At 43.2% G+C, this 24,565-nt stretch overlaps 1 protein-coding gene across 10 annotated transcripts in view; it reads right to left on the bottom strand.

Annotated features, from left to right (window-relative positions):
• The window catches only part of TMCC3 (transmembrane and coiled-coil domain family 3), a 396,915-nt gene that overhangs the window by 97,893 nt on the left and 274,457 nt on the right, over positions 1-24,565 (bottom strand). The window contains exon 1 of one of the 10 annotated variants that reach the window (XM_079937187.1): positions 22,664-22,725. The exons of the other annotated variants lie outside the window; for them this stretch is intronic. The gene's annotated coding sequence lies outside the window, so the exon portion shown is untranslated. Of the gene's footprint in view, positions 1-22,663; positions 22,726-24,565 lie in introns of those variants that run through there. 10 annotated transcript variants of the gene reach the window in all.

The raw sequence follows: 24,565 nt of genomic DNA, 5'->3' as shown, positions 1-24,565 counted from the left end.
GGAGGGCTCCTGCCCTCCTGGAGCTCTGATAAGATCAGATTAGGTTGTTTAAAAAAAACCCACCTGCTTGATAGCCCCTATTAGGAAGTCCACCAAACCTCTGAAGATACAGAGGCTTGTAAATCTTACCTTACCAAACACAGCAAGAAGGCATCACCGCATCACCTGCTCCTCTTCCTTTAATTCTCAAGCCCATGGCAGCTGGCCACCCAGCCCCAACATCTCAGGGCAAGGGCCCAGTTCTCTCACAGACGCTGGGCCAGGCCAGCCGTGTACGCAGGAATGTTTACTCACGGATGGCTGGCTGACTTCTGGCTTACTGTCAAGCTACAACAATGCCTGGCATGTCCCCGAGAGTCCAGGTGGAGGAAAGCAAGAGCGTTTAAAGCTCAATCAATCAATCTTACTGCTGGTTGGCAAATCTCAGTTAGAAATGTCTGATGAGGGTGGAAAGCCGGAACTATTGCTGGGCTGCACGCTTCAGCCTTTTGCAGCCCTAGCTCTGCAGGATAATTAAGATCCAGCTAACACGTATCACTAGCTGCCCATCCATTTCCCTGAACTCAAACTGGGATTTCAGGTATATGCTGGAAGAAAGCTGTGGGAGTCCTCCGTCCTCCATTTCATCTGGACTCGGCACGGAGGTCACCAGTACAACGCAGCTGCTTCAGGGCTGGGGCCCAGGGAGGAAGACAAAGGTCCACAGATGGCCCAGAGTCAATCAGCAGGTGGATCGTGGGACACGTGCTCCAGTTTTGGCACTAACATTTACCAGCTATATGTCCTCGGGTATATCTAATCACCTGTGTGGTCTTTGATGTCCTAATCTATAGAATGAGGAGACAGAACCAGACAACTCAGAGCTAACACTGCAAAATGCCATGAAGTGTACTCCAAGCTATCTTGACTGTGAGACAGTGCCATACACAGGATAGTCAAAACCCTGGGCTCAGGAGACAGACTGCTTTGGTTTCCATCTTGGCACCACTCTTATGAGCTGTGTGACCTTGGAAAAATGACTTAGCCTCTCTGTGCTTCAGTGTCCTCTTCTGTAAAATGGAGATAATGATTCTTTGAAGAGTCGTGAGAAATAAATGAGATAATGCGCATGAAGTACTTAAAGACTTCCTGGCACAGAAAATGGTTTCAGTAGAGGTTTGCTATTGTTTATCATCCTGATCTCATTTAAAAAATGTACCTGTACGAAAAATCTAACAGAAAAACAAGCTCCAAATTGTTACCAATGGCTATCTTTGCACCGTGGCATTGTAAGGAGTCATTCTTTTTATTATGCTGTTGTATTTTCCAATTTTAAAAAAATAAGGAAGCTGGACTTCCCTGGCGGTCCAGTGGTTAAGACTCCGCACTTCCACTGCAGGGGGAACGGGTTCCATCCCTGGTCGGGGAAGTAAGATGCTTTATAGCACAGCCAAAAAATTTTAAAAATAATAAAATAAAAAAATGAAGTTGAATTACCGATTTGGCAGAAAAGATGCTGTCTTTAAAAATGACTGCTAACCTCCTTCAGTTCTCTCCGAATTACCCGTCTATTATTACCTTACGTGAAAAGCAGACCACCAGCATGCTAGTGAAAAGCCATTCCTAATGGTGTTTTCCTTCTGGCAGCAGAAACATTTCCACTGTCATCTCAGTGTTCTGGAACAAAGGCAAGGAAAAGCTTTAAGCCCTGGACAGATGTCAAAACCTGACACTGAATCATCTCTGCTCCAACCCAAGATTCCAGCACCATTACCCCCGGGAGCTCACCTTCCTCACTGGGATGCCAAGCACATCTCGGTCGTTATCAGTGCTGCTCAGACACATGGCTCAAGCTTCCAGAGAGGGCTGCCCCCCATGACATGTCATGTGTGCCCCCTGAAGCTCCAGAGAGACATGAACAAAAAGGGCAGCGTAGCCAAGCAGAGCACACCATCCAAACCAGGAGAACTGGAAAGGGGAATGCAGGCTCCTGTGGACACCGGGAGGGCGTGGACTGCGGCAGGAGAGCCTGGGGCTCTGGGGTCACAGAGTGGCCAGAAGGTGCAGGGGCCGAGAGATCAGGACCAGCGGACAGATAACAACCAGCTGCTTAGTCCCGAGGCCAGATAACAACCACCTGCTTAGTCCCAAGGCCAGATATGGTAAACTTTTGCCTCAAGGAAAGCTGCTTGAGCTCGGTCATGTAAGGAAAGGGTCAGGTCCTTCAAACCGGTGGTCACTGCCCAGGCAACAGGTATTTCAGAGCACACACGAGAGCGGTGTTACAGACAGGCCCACAAAGGAGCTCCAGGTTCAGGACCCAAAGGCTTTTGCAGGTATTTGTGGCCTAAGTGTCCAAGCCAACACAGCTGACATTCTGCAATCTTACTCATTTCAGCTGAAATCTAACTTTAGGTGTAGCATCAAGGCTGTTCCTCTGGTGTGCCAGTCAGAATGCGCTAGGCTTTGCTGGGGTAACCATCGACGTCAAAATCCCAGGGGCTTGAAAAAAGGGAAAGGCTTCTCTCTCGCTCATGCTAACAAGCCTGCTGCTGGTAGGCTGAGGGACCCAGGCTGTGATGGAGCCCCTACCATCAGGAACGCTGCTGGTGGCCACGGCAGGGGCAGGGAACTTGGCGAATCGTCCACTGGTTCCTAAAGATTGCCCCAGAAGGGACTCCTGGGCTTCCTGAACTCACTGCACTGGCCCTACCTAACTTCAATCCTACCACACGCCCGGGAGGAAAAAGTATCCTGTTAGTGACACGTGCTATATCCTATTGGCTAAAAAATCTGAGACAGGTTCTACTATTAGTACCATTTTACAAATGAGAAAACTAGATGCAGAGAAGCTAAGTAAATTGCCTAGTAAACATCAGAGATAGGACTGAAATCCAGGCCGTCTGTCTTCAGAGCATGCTTCCCTGACAATACTGACCGAGTACTTTGATTATGAGTCAGGCATTATGCTAAATATTTTTTATGTATTCACATATTCTTCACACCAGCCCTATTTTACGAGAAAAGCAAGCCTCATAAAGAATATGTATGTTTCTTGAAATCCCCAGAAAATAAACAGCTTAGCTGGGGCTCCACTCGGTTTATATGAACTATGCAAGACTCTGGGAGATCTGTACAAGCCACCAACCGCGTGAGCACCCGTTCTGTAGTGTCCCTCACATGGTCACCCGGACTTCTGTGGGCACTCCAGGTTCGGTCCAGACCCAACCCTCAGGCTGAGCTTGAAATCTTCATCCACGTGACTTCCTACCAAGGCCCTGGTGTTGCCACCTGAAGCCACACCCCTCTCGGGTTTGGCACGGCCTGTAAAGTCCATTCCACTTCATCCATGCTCTAAAAGGCAGACAGTGACTGAGGCAAAATAATTTTATGAGGATAAAAAAGCTATTGCTTTTATCAGAATCATGCCCATGCATTTACAATCACAAAGAGAAGAAGGAGAAGGAGAAAAATGGTAAAAACCAGAAAAGCAAGTAAGACAAGGAGCCTATAAAGAAGATGCTGGGGCCTTACAAGTGAAGAGTTGATATCTAGATATATACAGGAACAGGCGCTCAGCAGATAAGCCATGGACTTGCCCGGAGAGAAGGGAAGACACCCTTCCCTAGGCTGGGTGACAGAGCTGAGAAAACAAGGCACTGCTCAGCATGGCCCTGAAGGGGGGAACTTTGTACGTTCTATCAGAAGAATGTGAGCTTTATATCACTTTCTTTTTCTTTTTTTAATGTATTTATTACTTTTGACTGCGTTGGGTCTTCGTTGCTGAGCGTGGGCTCTCTCTAACGGCTGCGAGCGGGGGCTACTCTGTTGCGGTGTGCGGGCTTCTTATTGCGGTGGCTTCTCTTGTCGCGGAGCACGGGCTCTAGGCACGCGGGCTCAGTAGTTGTGGCGCATGGGCTTAGTTGCTTCGCGGCATGTGGGATCTTCCTGGACCAGGGCTCGAACTCATGTCCCCTGCACTGGCAGGTGGATTCTTAACCATTGTGCCACCAGGGAAGTCCCTATATCACTTCCTTACTGGTAATATACATGATGCTACCAAGCCATCTTCCCTCTTGCTACACTGTGGTCACCTGATATGCACTTGCAAAATGTCTAGCCACTCAGTGAATATGGAACCCAGGGAAGCCAACCCATTCACGGGACCCTAGCATCAAACATCTGGTTTTCTTGCTAACTGAGCCAATCTGTACTGGAAAAATAACTCTGAAGGCTCAATAAGCATCCTTATCAAGACGTCACTACTCCAGATACCTATACAGAATATTCAAGACCTATATTTGAGAAGAAAGCTACTTCTCCACACTACATGCTCAAAATGAAAAAGCCGAAAAGACCCTCATGTGGTATCCAAAAGGATATGTTATTAGTAAAGTGTCTTAGTACAATGTTTGTTCTAATTTGTTTAGACAAAGAGCACTTCCTTTCATAGTCCATTTCTGACAGTGGTACATTCTGTTCACGGTGTACGGAACAGGAATTGAGTCACTAGTTTTTACCATAAAGGTTTTATTTCTCCCCACCTCTTCCTCTTGGTATCCCTGAAAAAAGAAAATCTGTAGCATCAAAAGTTCTCTTTCTTGACTGCAGGTAAAGTAAACCTGGAATCAAGGATCCTTTGGAACCGGGGCTGGAATACACGTACTTTTGAAAGCCCAATCCTTTATCCACAGATACTGCTAATTAACAGTGTAAGGGAGATTAGGCAAAGTGTTCAGGGTTCTCAAAAACAAATTCTTCAAATATCTTCAAGCACTTACAAACACTTGATACTGTAATTAGAAATAATTGTCTTCTCATTTAACCTCTACCAGGCAACAGTGGTAGGGAAACTACTTTGAGTTACATACACTAGGAAAAATACCTATTTCTTCAAAAGAGCTTTCAATTAATGCAAACTAATCCCTTACCTGGTAAGGATTTACTGTGTACTTTATAATCTACACAAGAATTAAATTAAAGGAGGGGGGAGGCCAGATTAAAAAAGACTGTGCCTTGAAGAGCAGAAGGGGAAGGGTATGGTAATGAAAATACCAATCTACACTGAGAACCACGGGCAGCTAAAGGACAGCCATGTCCCCGAGGGAGGGAGCGGTGGAGGCTGTGAGGAGACCTGAGAAAAGGGTGCTACTGAGAGGAGGAAGGACTCTCTGGGAACCCCATGTACCTCAAAAACAGGCAAGTTTAGGGACGGGAAGTGAGCCCCTAACGCCAGCCCCTCACCTCTACCAAGAACTCCGCCTTCCTGATGGAAGGGGTCACAGTTCCTTCTTGCGGGGAGACGCGGGACGGTGAGTCCTAAAGAAGGGGAAACAGGAAGCCCCAAACTTAGGAGTAAACTAGAATAAGCGTCATTGAGGCTTTTAGTTCCTATACCCAGAACAAACCAAGGGAAGGGGTGAGTGAGAACCCCTGGGCACTAACCTAACAACTTCGGAGGGGTTCTGGGATCCGTCCCCACCATGGTTATTCCCCGTCCGTTCCTAGCAGCGTCTGTCAGCAAAACCTTCCCAGGAAAGGGACCTGAGCACTCGCTTTGAGGGTTAAGGGAGAAGGGATGTTCTGCTCCAGGAGAAGCACCCCCAGGAACTGAGGGAGCAGAGGCAGCTCTAAGGGGCAAAAACTGGTTCCCAAGGCCCTGATCCAGTGGGCAGAGCAGAATGTCTGGAAAGGAAGCCTGCGGGCAGAAGGCCTGCCTCCCCCCAGGGCCGAGGCCTAACCTTCTCCTTTTCCTATAGCATTTATTCACTGCCTCTCCTACCCCCGAAACATGGAGGGTGAGTGTTCTTGGCAGGGACGTGTGCGTAAGCTAAGCTTCTGAGCGATAACTACGAATCCCAGGCCTGTCCTGCTGTCTTCCGGCATCTCCAATCTGAACAAGGGGTCTGAAGGACACGCATCACCCTCTTAGACACACAGTGATGGATAACTTCGTATGAGTGGCAGTCACCCGCAACAGAAGTTACTTTCAGAGGTGGACGGATCCTTGGAGATCTCACTTGGCCTAATGCCTGCTTTTAAAAGAAGCAGCCTGAATACATACCCGAGGAACTTTTCATTTCAATCTATGCTCTGTTCATTACAGGTGTCCTACATAAAAGGGAAGGCAATTTGTCTACTAAAGTATAGCTTCTTGGATCAATACATAAAGTGGATATAACAGTAAATATGATAGGGGTGTCTATCAGATACCAATAATCATGTTTCCCTTTTTGCTGTGGATACTAGGAGGTTCAGAACCAAACTGAGAGTAACTGTTAGACTTGACAATGAGCCTATTTGCTTTTCCTTCCTTTTTTAGAACTTTGGGGTATTATGGCTACTCCACCTATATTTTCCATGTGCCTATCATAACCTGATTTTCATTGGAAGGAGGTAGGTGAACTTTAATCTAAAGATGCTAGGTATGTCAGGCTGCCTGGAGATGAAACTAGACTCACTCCCAAATGTAACTGGGGGAATGTGGTCAAACACACTGAGCTTATAAGTTGGCACAGCTCTTTCCATCCTCCTTTCCCAGGGCACCCAGAGAAAGCAGGGTCACAACTTGGTCCATGTCCTTTGAAAAGATGCTATATTAAGACTGAGCCAGACAATGGCATTTGGTACTCAGGCCCTAAAGCACATTCCCTAAGCAAACCTAAGCCTCATAATTGAACTATTCCCTGCAGACCAGGGGTTTAATTTGTTTTTGGTACTATAACAAATACGGGGTAGGGGCATATGTACTGGATGACCTGTAGTATAGAATTCTGTTTTAAATGGATCAGAACACTACTAGACATCACACAGGGCTTAGAAATAACATAGCTAAGTTATGAGGGAGCAAAGGAAAATTGATCTATATTCATTTCTTTCCCTTTTGCAATACTGAAGTTATTTCCCTTGAGCAACTTTATTTTTTCTAATGTAAGCCAGCAGCATTTTCACCAAATAGCAATTGGAAATAAAAAGCTGCTTTCAGTTCTACCAAAATTATAAACAGCATTACATTTAAAGAAACAACCTCTAGATGTCCATGAAAAATGCATTCAATCAACATTTTGATATTTATTAGTATGGAAAAAACAACCTTACTTTGAAGCCATGCTGGACCTTCAAATGAGACAATCAATATAACAACTCTGACTTCTTTGGACTGAATAAAATTATCTTTTTATTTTTTAGTTTTTTAAAATACGGAACGCTTCATGAATTTGCGTGTCATCCTTGCGCAGGGGCCATGCTAATCTTCTCTGTATCGTTTCAATTTTAGTATATGTGCTGCTGAAGCGAGCACAAAATTATCTTTTTAAAAGATAAAACAGGGCTTCCCTGGTGGCGCAGTGGTTGAGAGTCCGCCTGCTGATGCAGGGGACACGGGTTTGTGCCCCGGTCCGGGAAGATCCCACATGCTGCGCAGCGGCTGGGCCCGTGAGCCATGGCCGCTGAGCCTGCGCGTCCGGAGCCTGTGCTCCGCAGCGGGAGAGGCCACAGCAGTGAGAGGCCCGCGTACCGCAAAAAAAAAAAAAAAAAGATAAAACAGACCATGTCCTGTTCCTTCTCAAAAATCTTTTAAGTTCCCTAAAGTATGAAATCCTTAGCGAAGAATTTAAAATGCTCTTGATCAGGGTCCTGTCTTACCCTATACCAGCAGACTCATCCGTAATGCTACTGTGAGCACATCTACGCACCAGCACCAGAGTAAGAATGCAGCTTGATACACGCTCTCCTTTAATCCCCGCAGCTCCATGAAGTAGGCACCATTAGCTTTGCTTTACAGATTTGGAAGTGAGGAGACATCAGATAAGTCATGGTTACAGCTAATAAGACACAGAACCAAGATTTGTACCAAGCTCTAAAGCTTTTAACCTTCACTGCATTCCATTAGTCCAATAAACCCCAGAATGCTTCCCGCACTCTCCTAAATCTCCGTGTTAAGTACCTCACCCTGGCCTTCCATACCTCCATCCCCAGGTACCTTCCAAGGACCAACCCAAACACTGTCTCTTCCACAAAGCCCCCCCCATTCCCATGCCCAGCTTCCTTTATACTCTCCCCCTAATCTGCATGTTCCCCTTTTCCAGTACTTCTTCTCTAGGTCTGGTAAGCATTTGTGTAACATTTGTTCCCCCACTGTCCTGAAGCCTGGAGGGGAGGGAATGTCTCCTAAGCCACCTGTGTCCTGCCCCACATTCCTTCCTCGATAGGACCTTGTTATCTGTTGCGTGAATCAATGGTTGACAGAGCCAACTGGGGCAGCCAGTTGTCCCACATGTTTAACATCCTCTCAGCTGCTTGCAACGAGATCAAGAAGAACCTACAGCTGAGGTGGTGCTGGACTGCTTTCAAGACAGACTGGACTTTGGACTGTTAATTAATGGCTGTGATTCATGCAAGAGATCAGATATTCAGGAGACGAATGTGTCTCACGGCTCTTAGCTGCTCCAAGCAGAATACAGGCAACCAATTATCAAACGACAGATTCTAAGACCCACAATGTACAGAACATGCAGGTGTACTCCCTTCCTAAGTGACATTTCCGCTGCGGTTACCATCCTAACTGTTGCAGAGAACTAGGTGCCTGCTCCTTCTAACACATCCATGTCTGAGCTCAATCCATTATCTGTGGTAGCATATAAGGAAGCAGTCTTGTATTGCATTAGATGAAAAACTTTAAAAAAGAATTTAGCCAATACACCAGCAAGAATGTCAAGGGTACAGATGATCCCTGAACAACATGGGTTTGAAATGCACAGGTCCACTTACACACAGATTTGTTTTCAATCAATACTAGGGCACTACACAACCTGTGGCTGAACCTGCGGAAGCTGGGGCCGACTACAGGACTTGATCATCCAAGGATTTCGGTATTCAAGGCGGGTCCTGGAAACAACGCCCCAGGGATACCAACGGACGATTATAGCTCCTTGTGCCTTAGGAAATCACAGTTCAATAGAATAGGAACACAAAAGTAAAGGAGCCCTTTTATCCTCTGAAGTCTAAGAAGGCAATGATTTGTTTAAGGCCAAAAGCAGGCATCAAGAAGAATGGTCCAAAAGAGGACAGGATCTTGGCAAGATAGTTCAAATTTATTTTAAAAAGAGAAGCTACTAGTTACGAAGGACGTATTAAGTATCGTATAATTTTCTAAATGCTTCACATACATTATTTTATTTTTCCTTTTAAGAATCTGAGATTACAACAATTATTCTCATTTCCAGATCGAAAAAGTAAGGGACTTATCTGAAGTCATAAAGCTCGCATGTAGAAGAGCTGTGACTCCACCTGGCTCCAAGGGCTGGGCTTTCATAATATTTCCAACCTCTACTGAGATCCTACTGCATATACCAGACCCTTTCCTAGACATGAACATGTTTTCCATAACCCTTACAATGCCTAAAAGTTCCTTTACTTAAATCACTGTGCTACCGTTAAATATTACAAAGTAAAAAGTATGCATGGTAGAGAAACCAGAAGGGAGAATACTAACGGACGGCTTTGGACAGTTCTTGGTGCTATAAGGCAATTACTGGAGATATTCCAAATTTGACATTTAATAAGTAAAACGAAACACTAGCTTAAATCCCAAGATATCCTGTGTAATAAAAAATGTAGGCTGCTTCTGTTTTAACCATTTTAAAAATGATTCTCAATGCCAGGGGAACATGCCAGCTTACACATCAACTCCCTCTTTTGGCTAAAGCTCTAGTGGATACTGTAATCATTAGAGGCTCTGCTACCAAGATGCAGATAAGAGGAGGCTTCCTTCTCCCACAGCTACAGCAGTTCACAAGCACCAGAGTCATGTTTCAGAGAGACAATAGTCCTCTAGGAACTTATTGTTTTGTAATCTGGGAGGAAGGAAACTGCAAGAAATGAATTGAATTGTGGATTGTGATTTTTAAGATAAACACTATACCATGACCCTTCTTAGAATCCAAGTCTGTATTTGGGTTGACTGTATTTCCAAATGGAGGCAACAGCCTTCTAGGGCCACTCACAATACTTGCAGCAACTAGCCAGCTCAGATTCACAGGAAAAGCCCTGATTCCAAAGCCGTGTGTCCTAAACAGAGCTTAACTGTGGCACAGTGGTAGCCTAAGCTAGTGGTTTAAGAGCACAGATTCAGAGCCAGACTATGCAGGTTCAAATCCCAGCTCTGCCATGTTAATTGTATCCCCTTGGGCAAGTAGTTACTTACTCTATGACTCAGTTTCCTCGTCTGTGAAGCGGGGGCAGGTGTCGACTTCACAGGGTGACTGTGAGTATGCAATGAATTAATATTTATGAAGTGCTTGGAACAGGGCCTTGTACAGAATAAGTGCTGTAAGTGTGAGCTATCGTTTATGAAACACAACATACCCCCAATAGGTGGGAACTTCGGAAAAGTCCAGAGCCAAGAACAATGGTGCTGCTGTTGTCATGATTAAGCTCTTCCAGTGGAAGCTGAGCACTGCCACCCCATGGAATCTGCTTGTGCGTGCATCTGCATCTTGCCGCAGAGAGGGAGGAATCTCAAACTCACGCCAGGAAGTGCCTTAAGGATCAAGTTTCGATGAACCTGAACAGCAAAGCTAATACTTCTTAAAACTGCCCACCAACCCAAAAGCAGACGACCTAGTATTCGAGTGATTTAATCTAACTTTTAAAAAGGTACAGTACCTCTAATGACTAAAATGTTAAATCTCAATATCTGGTCCTTAATTTTTAAATAAGTGTCATTAATCTTCTAGGTTGCTATTTTCAGTAAAACCAGAACTCTAAATTAAGACCCTAAAGACAGATGTCTAACATTTCCTATCTCTAAGTCTTTAGGCAAAACAAGGGGAAATTGTATTAGAAAAGCTTATCTAATGACCATAACTTGCTACTTTCTCTAAAAAACCTCCTAAATTATTTCTTGAGAGTATTATGTCATGGAAGCTTGACTTTATAAAGTGTGAGATTTTTTTTCAATCGGGCTATAGTTAATCCCATGACCTTATCTATCAATGGCTTCATTCTCTAATTTTACCAGGTCCTCTCTCCTTCATCCCTTATTCAAGCTGCCACCAAATTCTGTTATTTCTTTGTCTAGCAATTTCTCTCTAGATTGACACTTCCTTGCTATTTCCGGGTCCATCTACCTAAATCCGGCCCCCAACTCCCTACCTCACATATACAAAGGGCAATGGTTTAATCGGGTTTCATTGCTTTCAACATTTTACTTCTATCTATCTAGTCCATGGCGAATCCTTACACTCGTCTTCTAAACTTCCACTTACATCATGTTACAAAATGCTCAAGATGTACGATTCTTCTTTTTAATAAAGGAATTGGGTTCTTCCTCCTGTTGGTATTTAATCTGAGTAATTTTTCCCATTCCAGTTCTCCAATGTCTTCCTCCTTTCTTCCAACCTCCACCAGACAGATCCCAGCATTGTAGAACACAATACATTTCTGTACTTTTTTTTTTAACCTCAGTAGTTACATCGTTCCCTTTGGACACAACATTTCCAAGGCCTCTCTGTCTTATCCAAATCTTACCATTCCTTCAAAAATCTCTTCCTTGAGGCCCATGTCACTTCCTATCCTTTCTGATCCATTTTGGCTCTTATTTATACTGTTGAGTGGGGGTCCCTACCTGTTTTATCTTCCTGGTTGGATTTTTAGATTACTAGAAGTATTCATTTTTTAGACACCACACAATACTCAGCTCAAAACTAGCAGTATCACTGGGTAGCAAATACTTATTATAACCAACTTTCCTATGCTATAAAGCAGTATATTCCCAATTCTGAATGAGACCCATAGTAAGAAATACATATGTACCACTACATACATACATATGTGCACATGTATACACACATACATAACTGAAACACAAATTTTATCAAACACTTATCTTTATACATGCAACAGTATTTTAAAAAAACACAGTTGGTTAGCTCATTTTTTAGACAACTGCGTATTAGGAAATTACAATTAATTTTGTTAGGCATGTTAATTTTATTATATAGGAAAAGTCCTTATTTTTAGATACATATCAGAAAAGATATGCCCTGATATCTGTATGTAACATACATATACGCAGACACAAAGCAAATGTGAAAATGTTTGTTGAATCTGGGTAACACAGATGGGTATCTGCCGTACTCTTCCTTCTGCCTTTCCGTCTAAAAATATAAAATGATAGTTGCTATTCATTAAATCTATTTCATAACCAACTAATGGGTTTCAATTCTGTTTGAAAACCAGTGCTTTATAATTAGGAAAAAAGATAAGCCACTTGTTTCTATGTTTACTGATTATATTGAAGGAGGCTCTAGCATTCTGAAGAATGTTAGTAAGGGATTTAATCTTCCATTGCTTTGGGTCCACTAATCTCTTCTTTAAAAGCCTTCCTATGGAACTTTCTATGAATCACTACTACCTTAGCAGAAAGGTATAAGATTAAGGACTACTTTTTTACTTACAGAGATCACAGAATCAGAATTTACCCTAAGACTTCTCATCCTAAAAATAATCTTTGTGGTTTTCATTGAGGCTTTAAAAGAACAACATCCGGGAACGGCAGAAGTTCAAGATGATGCATTGAAACTGAAAACATCACAATAAACACGCACATTGGTTTAAACGTTCCCCTTCCTTCTCCTTTAAGCACTGGTTCTAATAAAAGAAGAAGCTCCATAAACAGAATCAGTAACACCTCAAGTTAATTGACACAAAGAGGGAAGTACAATATTATAGATGAATGAAAGAAATTTCCAGATAACTGAAATTCTTACCATTTATGGGCCAACGTATTAAGTCTTGCTGATGACTGATTTCTAAACTACTAGCTTCCCAAGACTGCTTTCCTGTTAACTGGGATCATCCATGTGACCAAGTCTGAATTGTGACGCAGCATGTTGACCTCAGGAAGAAACCTGGTCTAGATCCACGCGGGACCTGGGGTCTAGTTAACCCTCCAGTCTTAGGTCCCTCATTTGAGAAAATGAAGTGGCTGAACTCTGCAACCTCTAAGCCTTTGCAGCTCTTCTTCTCGACAGTTCTATCGCTAGTAGGTCTGTAAAGCTGGCAGCCCTCAGCACATACCAATTAACACATATTGAATATTTACACTTCCGTATAATGAATCTTATTCACCAAAATGAAAATGAAGCAAAAAGCAGTTAAAAGTAATATGCAGCAAGTAAAAAGAAGGAACAATTATTAACACACAACATAAGTGAATCTCAATAATGTCATTCTTAATGAAAGAAACTATATACCCAAAAGGACATGCTCTATGATTCCAAGGATAGGGAGGTCAGAACTGGTTACACTCGTGGGGAAGCAGGGGAAGGGAGAATGATCTGCCAGAAGGTGGCACAAGGGAGTGCTGGGTACGGACAACACTGACACAGGGGACAGTTACATGGTGCGACACAGGTAAAAATCATCCAACTGTACATTTAAGATGTATGCGTGTTACTACAAGTTATTCCACAAAATAGTTTAAAAAATTAAGTAAATAAAATACAAAAAAATCATAGAAAATACAAATTCAGGAGCTGTCGAAACTACTATTTTATCTTTACAGTACCTGTAACATATAAGTACTCAATAAATGCATGTTGATTAACATACAAACTTGTTCAGTTCTAGCAGGAAAAGAACTTTAATTTCAATGGTGTGTCAATTCATATTGCACTTTGTCAGCTCTTTAACATATTTAAAGTTTCGGAAATTTTCATGATACTCTCTAATAAATATTTGTTTTCAGTACCAGAATATAGAAGAGCAAATGTACAAAATACAGAAAAGGAGTAGAAATCTGTATGGTATACTAGCAGGGCACTAATACCTATGGTGTAACTAAATACATCAGATTTAGTCACGAAAATATTTAATCTTACATTCTGCAAAAGGCAGCAAAATCCTAAATACCATGTTGATGCAGATTGAAAATGACCTGGTTCATTACATAATAGTTATTTAGAAAGCCAATGCTTCTCAAAGAGGCTGAATTTAACTAAAAGCACACAAAGTACGACTAAGGCTTACTCACTGAGCCCCAATTGTTTTTATGACAGTTAAAGGAACTGATTAATTTAGGTTCCAAGCCAGGCACCCTAAGATACAGAACTGACACTTAAAAAATGTTTTTCTGGGCATTTTTTGTGAGCCAGGCAGTATCCTAAAAGCACTGGAGTCAGAAAGATGAATATGCTAAATTTTAGTCTAGGAGTTGTTGGGCTGGGAGACATACAGAACTATACAACTGTAGAAAAATGTAATATGGACTACAGGAAACAAAGAAGTGGAAATAAGTAAGGCTTCAGTGAGACACCTGCTAAGAAGATGATATTTGACGTGGCCTTAGAAGAGGAGGCTCAAAAACCAGCCAAGAGAACCGTATCCACAGAGGCAAACAGTAGAATATTTAGGAAACGAAAAGTTTCTTTGGGTGTCTAGAATTTAGAGCTAAATGGGTCATCCTAGGTCAGGGTTTGATCGAGGGCTGGGGCAAAAAAGAGGTACAGGGCAAGTATTTCTAAAGGGAGGAGGCATGAAACTCTGAAGAATACAGACAGCCTGTGGCAGGCTCTATGTAAACCATGCTAGACTTGACACTTTATCATGCAGGCAAGGGGAAATTTTTTTAATCATAAAAATAAAATATTGAGAAACAGAGAAGTTGAAATAGCAAAATGAGTAGGGGGAAAATCACCCATAACCCCCCTTAAATATAGACACTGCTTAGATTCTTATTAATTTTTTAACAACACAGAACCATGACTATACTGTACATATAGGGATTTCAGACTTGGTTCATGTACTGCGCATAGTCACATAAGGATTTAGTAATGAATTTGGAAGACTTCATCATTATGTGCCTGTACACTCACACTGCACTGCACAGCAACACTAAGTGGGTCTCTGTCTGGGATGCAGGGATCAGGTAACCAGATCTACTATTAAAAAAATCATGTGAAGTTAAGGGCTGTTGAATTCTCACCTGAAGTAACCGTATCCATCACATGATGGAAGATCAGACATTTTGTCTCAGAAATACATGATTGATTATTTATTCCATCTCTACTCATCTGAAATGCTAAACTAATTATCACAGTGCCCGGTGCTTTTTATCAGAAGGGTCGGACAGATGACAAAGGGCAAAATTTTTACCTAGGATGAAAGAAAAGGCAAGAATTATAAAACAACTCCCCTGAAGGATACACTTCTTTTTGTCTTTTATTTACGGATTGAAAAAAGAAATCCTTCAACATATGCATGTTGCAAATCATATTCTCCTCTCTGTAAGCCACAGTTACAGAAAACAACTCAAGATTCTTCTGACTGTAGGAAGGCACCACAGTACACCTAATCTACACTGTGTTATCTATTATGACTCAAATTCTGTAGGAAAAATATTTAAAAATCCAAATTAGATTTGTAAAAGGTAAAAAAAAAAAAAGCCTGTGAAGGATAGAAGGTAGTTTGGGAAAGCTTCAATGACAGATGCTTTTTTTCTCTCTTTACTGGGAACTGGAACCAAATCATGGGCCTGTACCTGGCTTAGTGCCCTAACTTCCCAACGAGACTGCAAAAACTCTCAGACAGGACACCTGCTCTGAGCTGATTACAGAACTGCCTTGTGCAGAATTACCATTGGAAAACATTAACTTTGTGCCCAAATGGAAGAGTGCCTACTTCCCTAAGATATATGAATGGTAGGGTTTTCTTTTGCCTTACTTTGGGAAAGCTGATGAACTAATAAGACTCCAAGGGCTGCTAACTACACACTAATACTCCAGTGTGGTACACTTTATTAATTTGACTCAGTCCATCTACCTTATTCAGCATTCCAAAATGTTAGAGAACCATCTGTTCAAGATTCACCAACTGAGAACACTATGAAACCTCATTCAGCCCAAGACGTTATTGAATTTGATGAACTGAAACTTCTTTGATTTCTATACTTGATGATGCCTGTGATGTCATCCTTACTTTAGATGTTCCTTTGACTGATGTTTTATTAATAAGGCCACTGTAAATGTATCTGCAAGGACCATAATCCCTGTGTCAGAAAATTTTGCTCAGCTGCTTTTCATACTAGGTTAACATGCAGTCAACAATTACTGAACGTATACTTCATATTACAGGGCTGACTCAAAGTGTTCAATCATATCTAATCAGAGGCAAGGGTATGTTTATTTTATTAAGTCTCACATCCTTCAAAGAAACCAAATATTATATATAAACAGTGGGAAAGTGATGAACATAATTAGGCAAGAATTAAATGACAAGCAGAGTTGGGCATTATCATTTTTTTACCACTAATATAGCATCTTTCATTGAAAATTTCGATAAATCTTGCCAAATGTTCTTGCCCCAACCTAGGATATGATTATCTGAAAGTGTTCCAAGTCAGTTCTGAATTTCACACTGAACAACTGACAGGCATTCAGGTTTTTGAGGCTCACTGCTAAGTCTTTCCTCCCCCTTGCCTCACACATCACTAAGTTCTCTTTCTTTTTTGATGTTCTAACACCTAACCCTTCCTTTCTTTCCAACATCTGATACCTGCTCGGTTCAGGTCTTCTATACTGCATATCTGGACTCCTGTAACCATCTCTTAACTCATCTCACTGTCTCCAGGCTGCGCCCCCGTCAATGGTCACCGCAGTTGTCTATAGGATGAGGTCCAAATTCCATTACTTGAAAAGTCAAGGTCTTCCATGTCTTGACCCAATCCTGTCTCTCTCCAGATTTTGTACACACACCTTCTTACCTAGACCAAATGACCTGATCCAGTGATCTCTGACCAGATCAAGAACAACATACCCAGATCACTTCTACTAACTCACCTTACCTTTGTTCATGCGCACCCCACAACATGCAGTCCAGCCACACCTTCCACCTCCACCATCTACCTGGTGCCTGCCACGTGCCCGTCAGCATGACAGATGTTTGACATATTTTGTCTCTAATCCCCACCCCAATCCTACAAGTTATGTTTAGTCTATCATGATGAGTATCAAAGAAATCAAAGACTTTGACAAGTTCACAAACTAGTGAGTGATGAGCCTAAGCTCAAGCTCAGGTCTGATTCCATAGCCTATGTTCTTTCTAAAACTTCAGGCTTCCTGGAATACCATCCCCAACTCTCTACTTACCAAAACCTTGGGATTCCTTCAGAGTCTGACTCAGTTTAACCTCTTCCACACAGAGGTGTTTCTTATCACCTCCAATCTAGTAAACAGTGCTTACTCAGAACCCCTGCTGCTCTTACTGTCTGAGTCCCTCTGGTTGCACTGAATTCATTACTGCCTCATATCATTAGTTGCCTTATTCTTTTTCCCCCTTGTTTGCAGTCCCACAGCCTCATATTGCCTCTTGAACACAGTAGGCACTCAACTGTCCTATAACTGAGTTCTCTACTTTGACAGCATTTCCTATGGATAAAATTCCACATCAGGTAGGATAATTTCAGTAACTGGATAAAAGACGTTCAATAATAAGGGCACTTATGATGTCACAAACTAAGAAGATCAGCGGACAGGGCTAATTTGGTGGCTTAAAAATGTTATCAGGGGGCTTCCCTGGTGGTGCAGTGGTTGAGAATCCGCCTGCCAATGCAGGGGATACTGGGTTGGAGCCCTGGACCGGGAAGATCCCACGTGCTGCAGAGCAACTAAGCTTGCGCACCACGACTACTGAGCCTGCACTCTACAGCCCGAGAGCCACAACTACTGAGCCTGTGGGCCACAACGACTGAAGCCCATGCGCTTAGAGCCCGTGCTCCACAACAAGAGAAGGCATCGCAATGAGAAGCCCGCGCACCGCAACAAAGAGTAGCCCCCGCTCGCCACAACTAGAGAAAGCCCACACGCAGCAACTAGAGAAAGCCCGCGTGCAGCAATGAAGACCAAACTCAGCCAAAAATAAATAAATAAATAAAGAATGTTATCAAAGATCCAAGCTCTTTCCAATTCTTCATTAGACTATCTTCAGGGCATTTGCAAGTTCTCTCATGGAGGCAAGTGAGCTACTGCAGTTTTAAGAATCACATGTAGACAATTTCTGGCTATATATGAGAATACTGCTCTTCTTTCATATTTTGTTAGGAAGGAAAATATTTTCCAGAAACTCCTCAGCAGATTTCTCCTTAGGTCCCTCTGGCCGGGCCTGGGTCATATGTCCATGCGCTAGCTGCAAGGGAGGCTGTGGAAGCAGTATCTAACATTTTCAGCCTCTACTGTACGGGCTCTGCCAGCCAGGCAGAAAGGGAAGGAAAATGATGTTTGGATAGGCAACCAACACCTTTAGAGAAATATTAATGCAATGATAAGCTCTGTTTAACGAAAGTCCTCCACGGTCCCAAGAGATTAATTATCTTAAGAAAGGTTTGCTAATCAGGTTATGAGAAATACTCCTGTTACAATAAGGTGCTGTTTGCACTAGAAGTAGGAGAGAAGAGGACTGGAATCTCCCAGCTCTTTAGCCAACAAATTGTAAACACATTCCTTTCCCTCATATCCTTAAATATCGCAATCTCTTCCAGCACTATGACCATCACAAGGAAGGAAAGGCAAGCAGAAAAAAAACTTGTTCTCTTCAGCTTCCATACAGTTCTCCAAACACATTAAAACAGGTAAAAAAAAAAAAAAATTTGAGAGATTTAAAGAACAGAAGTGAAGATGAAAATATTTATGTCTTTGCCTCCTTCTCCTATTCTTTGCTTCTTCTAACAGGACAGTCTGCCTTAATCACCACCATCACCACTACCACCACCATTACGTTTCCAATTCTGGAATCAGCTTAGATATCCATTAATGGAGAGCCACTTAAAAAACTATTACAATGGAAAACGATGCAGACGCTAAAATAGAGGTGGATCTCAACTGGCTACTACGGGAAGCTGTCCAAACTAAATTGTTAAGCAAGAAAGATACAGAGCTATATATCTATAGTACACACTCATTTGTGCTTTAAAAGAGGGGCAGTGGTGGGGTCTATATAAATGTGATACAAGTGTACTCTTTGTAGAGAAATTTCTAGAAGGATGTCTTAGGAATTGTGGATGGTAATTACCACTGGGGAATAGGATTGGGAATCTGGGACCAGAGATACTTTTTGTTTTATATTCTCTTTTTGGTATAGTTTGGTTTTTCCCCACCTTGTATTGTCATATATTTTTTATTTTTATTATTTATTTATTTATTTTTTGCAGTAGGAAGGCCTCTCACTGTTGTGGCCTCTCCTGTTGCGGAGCACAGGCTCCGGACGCGCAGGCTCAGCGGCCATTGCTCACGGGCCCAGCCGCTCTGCAGCATGCGGGATCTTCCCGGACCGGGGCACGAACCCGTGTCCCCTGCATCGGCAGGCGGACTCTCAACCACTGCGCCACCAGGGAAGCCCATGTCATATTTTTTTTAAACCCACTTTGAGGTTGAGTCTGCAACCTCAAAGCAAATACCTACAAAATTTCATTAGCTCACTTAACATACTTCTTTGTTTCCTCTTAGGACCTGTGATTTTAATAATAATAGCAAAATAACTGGCCTCAATATTCAGGATAGTATTTTTGTAACTCAAACTAACTTGATTTAGTTTACGTAATTACTTTTACTCCCTACTGAAAAGAGGGCTTTTAAATCCAATTTCCCAAGGAAGTAAGACCACGTCTCAAAAGGTAGTTCTTTAAAAAAAGTTGTGGAACTAAGCTGGAATTACCAAGTCATAATTAGCAGTTTTCAAACGAAAATCCCATAAAAAATAATGTATACTAATGTTACACCACTTTTATATGATGTAACCAAAATACCATCTCTTCAAGGGACAAATCCTACTGAAACATTTCTATTGAGAACTCAGTTTCCTAATGCTCACAGCTTCGAATCTATTCCATGTGGGCAATGATTTTTCCCACAGAGGGTCTTCACTGAGAACACCACAGACGCGGATGACACCAGTGTGTGACAGGCATATGCAGGTGTCCCTTGGCATCGTAAGGAATGGTTCCAGGGGCGCCCCTCATGATGCCCAAGTCCCGTATGTTAAATGGTTTTGCGTTCACAGGGTTGGAGAGCCAACTCTACGTATTCACTCATCTGTGGTAGCTGAACAGACTCACAGGGTCCATCGAGCGACAGTTTACACGTGGCTCATGTGACTCTGGAGGGCTAGATTGTTTTATTTGTGATTCTCAGGTTCTAAAGGTTGATTTTTGCCCTTCAAAATGGTTTCTGTAACAGCTACGAAAAGCATTAAAGCTATCTCCTTAAGGTTGAAGTTGCTCAGGACCCAAAACAAGGCAGGACTACTTCCATTAAAAAATGTTTTGATGGTCCTAGCATTTATTTTTAAATGAAGCAATGGAATTGGATTCCAAGATATATCTGAAATGTTTACATTTACTGAATTCTTAAAACATGAAAAATTGTTTGGCATTTGAACATACACAAGCTCTAGAGACCCAGAAATTCCATTCCTAAGAACAAGTGCCCACGTTAGGACAGTGCATGAAAAATATTCATAGCAGCAATGTCCACAACAGAAAACAACAGTAACGACCACCCAAAATAACCCAAAGGTCTACAGGCAATAGAATGGATACACGTACCTTGTGTGCCTTTGTACAGTGGAATGAAATGAACCAGAGCTTCAAGACTTAAAGTGGATAAGTTTTAAAAGCAGCAAGTCAAAGAAGAACACATGCAGTATGAACTCCACTTTATAAAGTTCAAATGCTGGCAAACTCTTGTTTAGGTATAAACACGCAGGTAGTAAACGATAGAGAAAAAGCAAGGGGACGGTTAACACAAACCTGGGGACAGCATCACCTCCTGGGTGAGGAGGCTTGTGATAGCGGGATATGAATCAGGGAAAAGGTCAGAGGGTCAAGTCTGATTTCCTGCCCTGGGTTTTAGGTGCAGGGGTGTTTCATGTTACTTTCTAAAATAGAGTATCTTCTATATATAATATTTTACAAACACTTAAAAATAAAAACTATGGAATAAATTACACAGTAAAATAAACTGAGTGTGCGTGTGTGCGTGTGTGTACACGTTTAAGTTATATGATAAATAACATCTTCTTTTAATCCCATTGCTTTTATCTCTGGGTCTATACTTAACTCTTTGGGTAATAATGTTAAAATCTAAATTTGAGGCCCTACTTAAATTGTGACCTGGATTCAAAGGCCCTCAGGCCACCTCCTGCAATAAATAGGTCCAGACTTAAGTCTCCCTGGGTCATTATCCTCAGTGGCTCACACCCTGGAATGTGAAGGATGTAGTCAGGAGAGAGCCCCAAATTCCCCCCAGGCTACAAAGTAACCGCCAGGCAGCCTGCAAACAACCCATGTTTGTACTTTAGGTAACCGACTGAGCTCTTCAGTGGCCGCAACAGGGGAACAGAGAGGAGGAAGAGCCTGGGGGGAGCGGCTGGCCGGCGTTGCAAGGGCTTCTCCAGAAGAGCCCGTCAACCGGCGGCTGGCAAGAAGAGACCCATTCCTAGCCTTGCACAGACGGCAGCTATAGTTGTTTCACAAGCTGTGCTCTAGCAGTTTGGGTGGTAATTTCTCCCTTTCATTCCAACTGAAACCGTGCACATCAATCTCTGTCAATCACTGCGCTCACAATGCTATGAAGCTATTAAGATGCTCTGCTGTCAGAACAACTAGCCCTCCAATTATTTTTGCAACTAGCCCTCCAATTTTTTTTTAACAACAGAAATTTAATCTCCAAGATTCAAAGGATCACACAATAAGCAGCAAACTCCTCCAACTCTCCACACCCCTCACCCCCCACCCACCCAAGCTGTTTGTTTCCAAAGGTTGGGGATCATTATCAACAACAAGCCCACCTTTGTGACATTCCAGGTAAACATTTAATACAGAACTAACTGGTGGAAAAATGACCTGAATTCATAAAAGTGTTCAAAATATTTTAACGTCCAGGAAATGAAAGACTATTTATTTTGCAGCAATATCCGAAAGTCTTCGCTGACACAGATGCACACACACAACCACAAATTGAATACGGATTTCCCATGAGCTCAAGCAGCTCTTATAGGCAGAGTTCAGGTGATGTGGAACCTTCTCTGTCCCACAGGGGGCACTGCATCCACCACCACGGGGTGGCTGAGGACAGCCGGCGGGGGAGCCCTGATTCTTCAGATCACGACGCTCCCCCTCCGCTGCTTGCTCTCCCAACCACAGCCACCACACCACACGCTGTCTCGCAGTCAGTTCTGTGGAGTCTGAAGTTTCAAGGAGGGATGTCCGCTTGTCAACAGATCGGGTGTTAAAGTACAACGTTAGACTCCAACTCCGCCTGGTCAGACCCGGGATCACTTTCAAAATGACAGGGAAGTAAGAGGAGAACTGGCTCTTTTCCAGCCAGTAGCCGGCAGGCTCCTACTCAGTCAGATACTTGCTCACCTCTTAAATCAAACTCACTGAATTTACATTTTTAAAGGACCGAACGATAAGGATTTTGGTGGCTCATTAGGAGTTTCAGCAGCTTAAGTATCTAGAAATCCAGTGAGAGATCACGGAAGGACTCGGCCAAGCATAAAGACAACTATTAAAAGCCCCCAAATAACCTGTATGTCTTTCAAGCATCTCATAGGATACAAATTACTACACAGCTCTACGATACATATTCACACAGCCTGGTTGAAACCGCAGAGCGGGGAGGAGACTTACCAAACGCCGCACCACAAATCAGGGAGCAGACTGGGATCAGCAAACAGTTCACTCCCCACCCTGTCTGAGAGGCATCTGAGCCTGTAAGGCAGGCAGGCTGGATAGTCAAACAGCTCCTACCATGACTCACCCTGAGCTTTGGAGATACTGCTCACGTATCTCTGGGTATTCCCGTGTTTGTCTCCGAGAAACTCCACACCCTGCACTGTAACCAATGCTACTGCCCGCAATAATACACTGTATTCAACCCACTGCTGACAAACGGGCTCTTGGTACTGTCAGAAGAAAAGATATGCATTCTGTATATTTGGAGAGAGGCAGACTAGAACAAAGTCCTGTTGTCACACAACTCTGGGGGTGGGAGAGGACCTTAGAGGATGTCCAGCCTGGCACTCCTGATTTACCGACTAGGAAACAGGCTCAATTCAACAAACTCCAGTTGGGCAGAGCCAATGCAAAGCAGTGAACCGAGCACAGGAAACCCCAACATGGATGAAGGCAGGGCGAGCGGTAAGCGGTCCAAGCGCGTAGGGAAGGGCAGTGAGTGGGGTCAGGAGACTCTTTCCTCTGTTGCTTCATTCATGAGACACATGCTCGCCGGTGCCTTCGAGTCTCAGATGCAGCGAGGCGTGCTGGAGTTGCAAAGGGATGAGTGCCATAGGAGGTGTACACGGTGCTAGAAGGCAGCACTTGGGAGGGGTAGCCAGGGTGGGGGGCGCAGAGGAGGGGGAGGAAGGCAGGAGAGGAAACAAGGCTGGTGCAAGGCAGGAAGAAAGAGACTTGTCAGTCAGAAGGTGCTTCAGGTAGTGCGCTCTGATTCATTCGGCCAGACGGCATGTGAAGATGTGAAGGGTACTGGGCACGGCCAAGGAGGCAGGAGAACTGGGTCAGCAGACAGGGATGAGATTTTGAGGGCTCCAGTTACATCACGCCAAGGCGTTTAGATTTCAGCTGATAGGACAGGTGGCAGCCGCTAAAGGGATTAGGATAATCAGATCCCTGTTTCAGACAAATCCTTCTGAAAAAGCAGGAGAGCAAATGCATCTCAGTGGAGCAGACTGGAGCCAGCTGTAGTCATCTAAGGCGAGAGCTGGTGACGGCTGGATGCAGGGTGGTCCTGGGAAAGGAGAGAACAGCGTCTGAAGCAGACGAAGGAGGCAGCATCAAAAGGGCGTGATACCAATCGGATGGGCGGTGAACGGCAGAGTCACGGAAAACCCCACTTGTTTCATCCCTTCTGGTGGCCAAAAGATCAAGCCAAGCACAAGGCAGGCAACTGAGGAGAGGTAGGAGAAGGAAGAGATTTGGGGTAGCGGAGGATTCAGCATCAGACATAATGAATCCGAGGCTCCTGTGGGACATTTAAGCACAGGTGTCCAGAGGGGCACTCAGAGAGACAGGGGCTTAAGAAAGAGAACTGGAGCCCATCAGTGACAGTGCCTTGGGGCAGCTCACCAATACTTCCGTGTCAGGCAGACCTGATCAAATCCCCAGTCTGCCACTTAGCAGCTGTATGACCTCCGGCAAGTAAATTAACCTTTTTGAAACTGTAGTCTCATATGAGGAAATTCCTCCTGGAATGTAATAAGATCAGTAAAGAACCTTATGTCAGGCCAGACACAAATATTAAATATTTTTCTCTTGCCCTTTTGTGATCATATACTGCTTTTTATTATAATAATTTGAGTACTAACCTCTGCAACAGATTACAAGTTGCCTTGCTGTCAGTCACCCGTCTTTGAATCCCCTTTGACCTTCCTGGCATGAAGAGATTCTCAAATATTTGAACTGCCATAAGTCAAATGAAAATCTCAGGCCAGAATGAGTCTAGGAGACCAGGGTTTCTTGCCCTTGACATTAAATAACTAACGCAAAGATCTCAAAATGGTTATGTGGTTTATA

This window comes from Stenella coeruleoalba (genome assembly GCF_951394435.1).
Source record: "Stenella coeruleoalba genome assembly, chromosome: 11".
NCBI lineage: Eukaryota > Metazoa > Chordata > Mammalia > Artiodactyla > Delphinidae > Stenella > Stenella coeruleoalba.
Note: the sequence above shows the minus strand (reverse complement) of the source record. Positions and strands in the feature narration are given on the sequence as shown.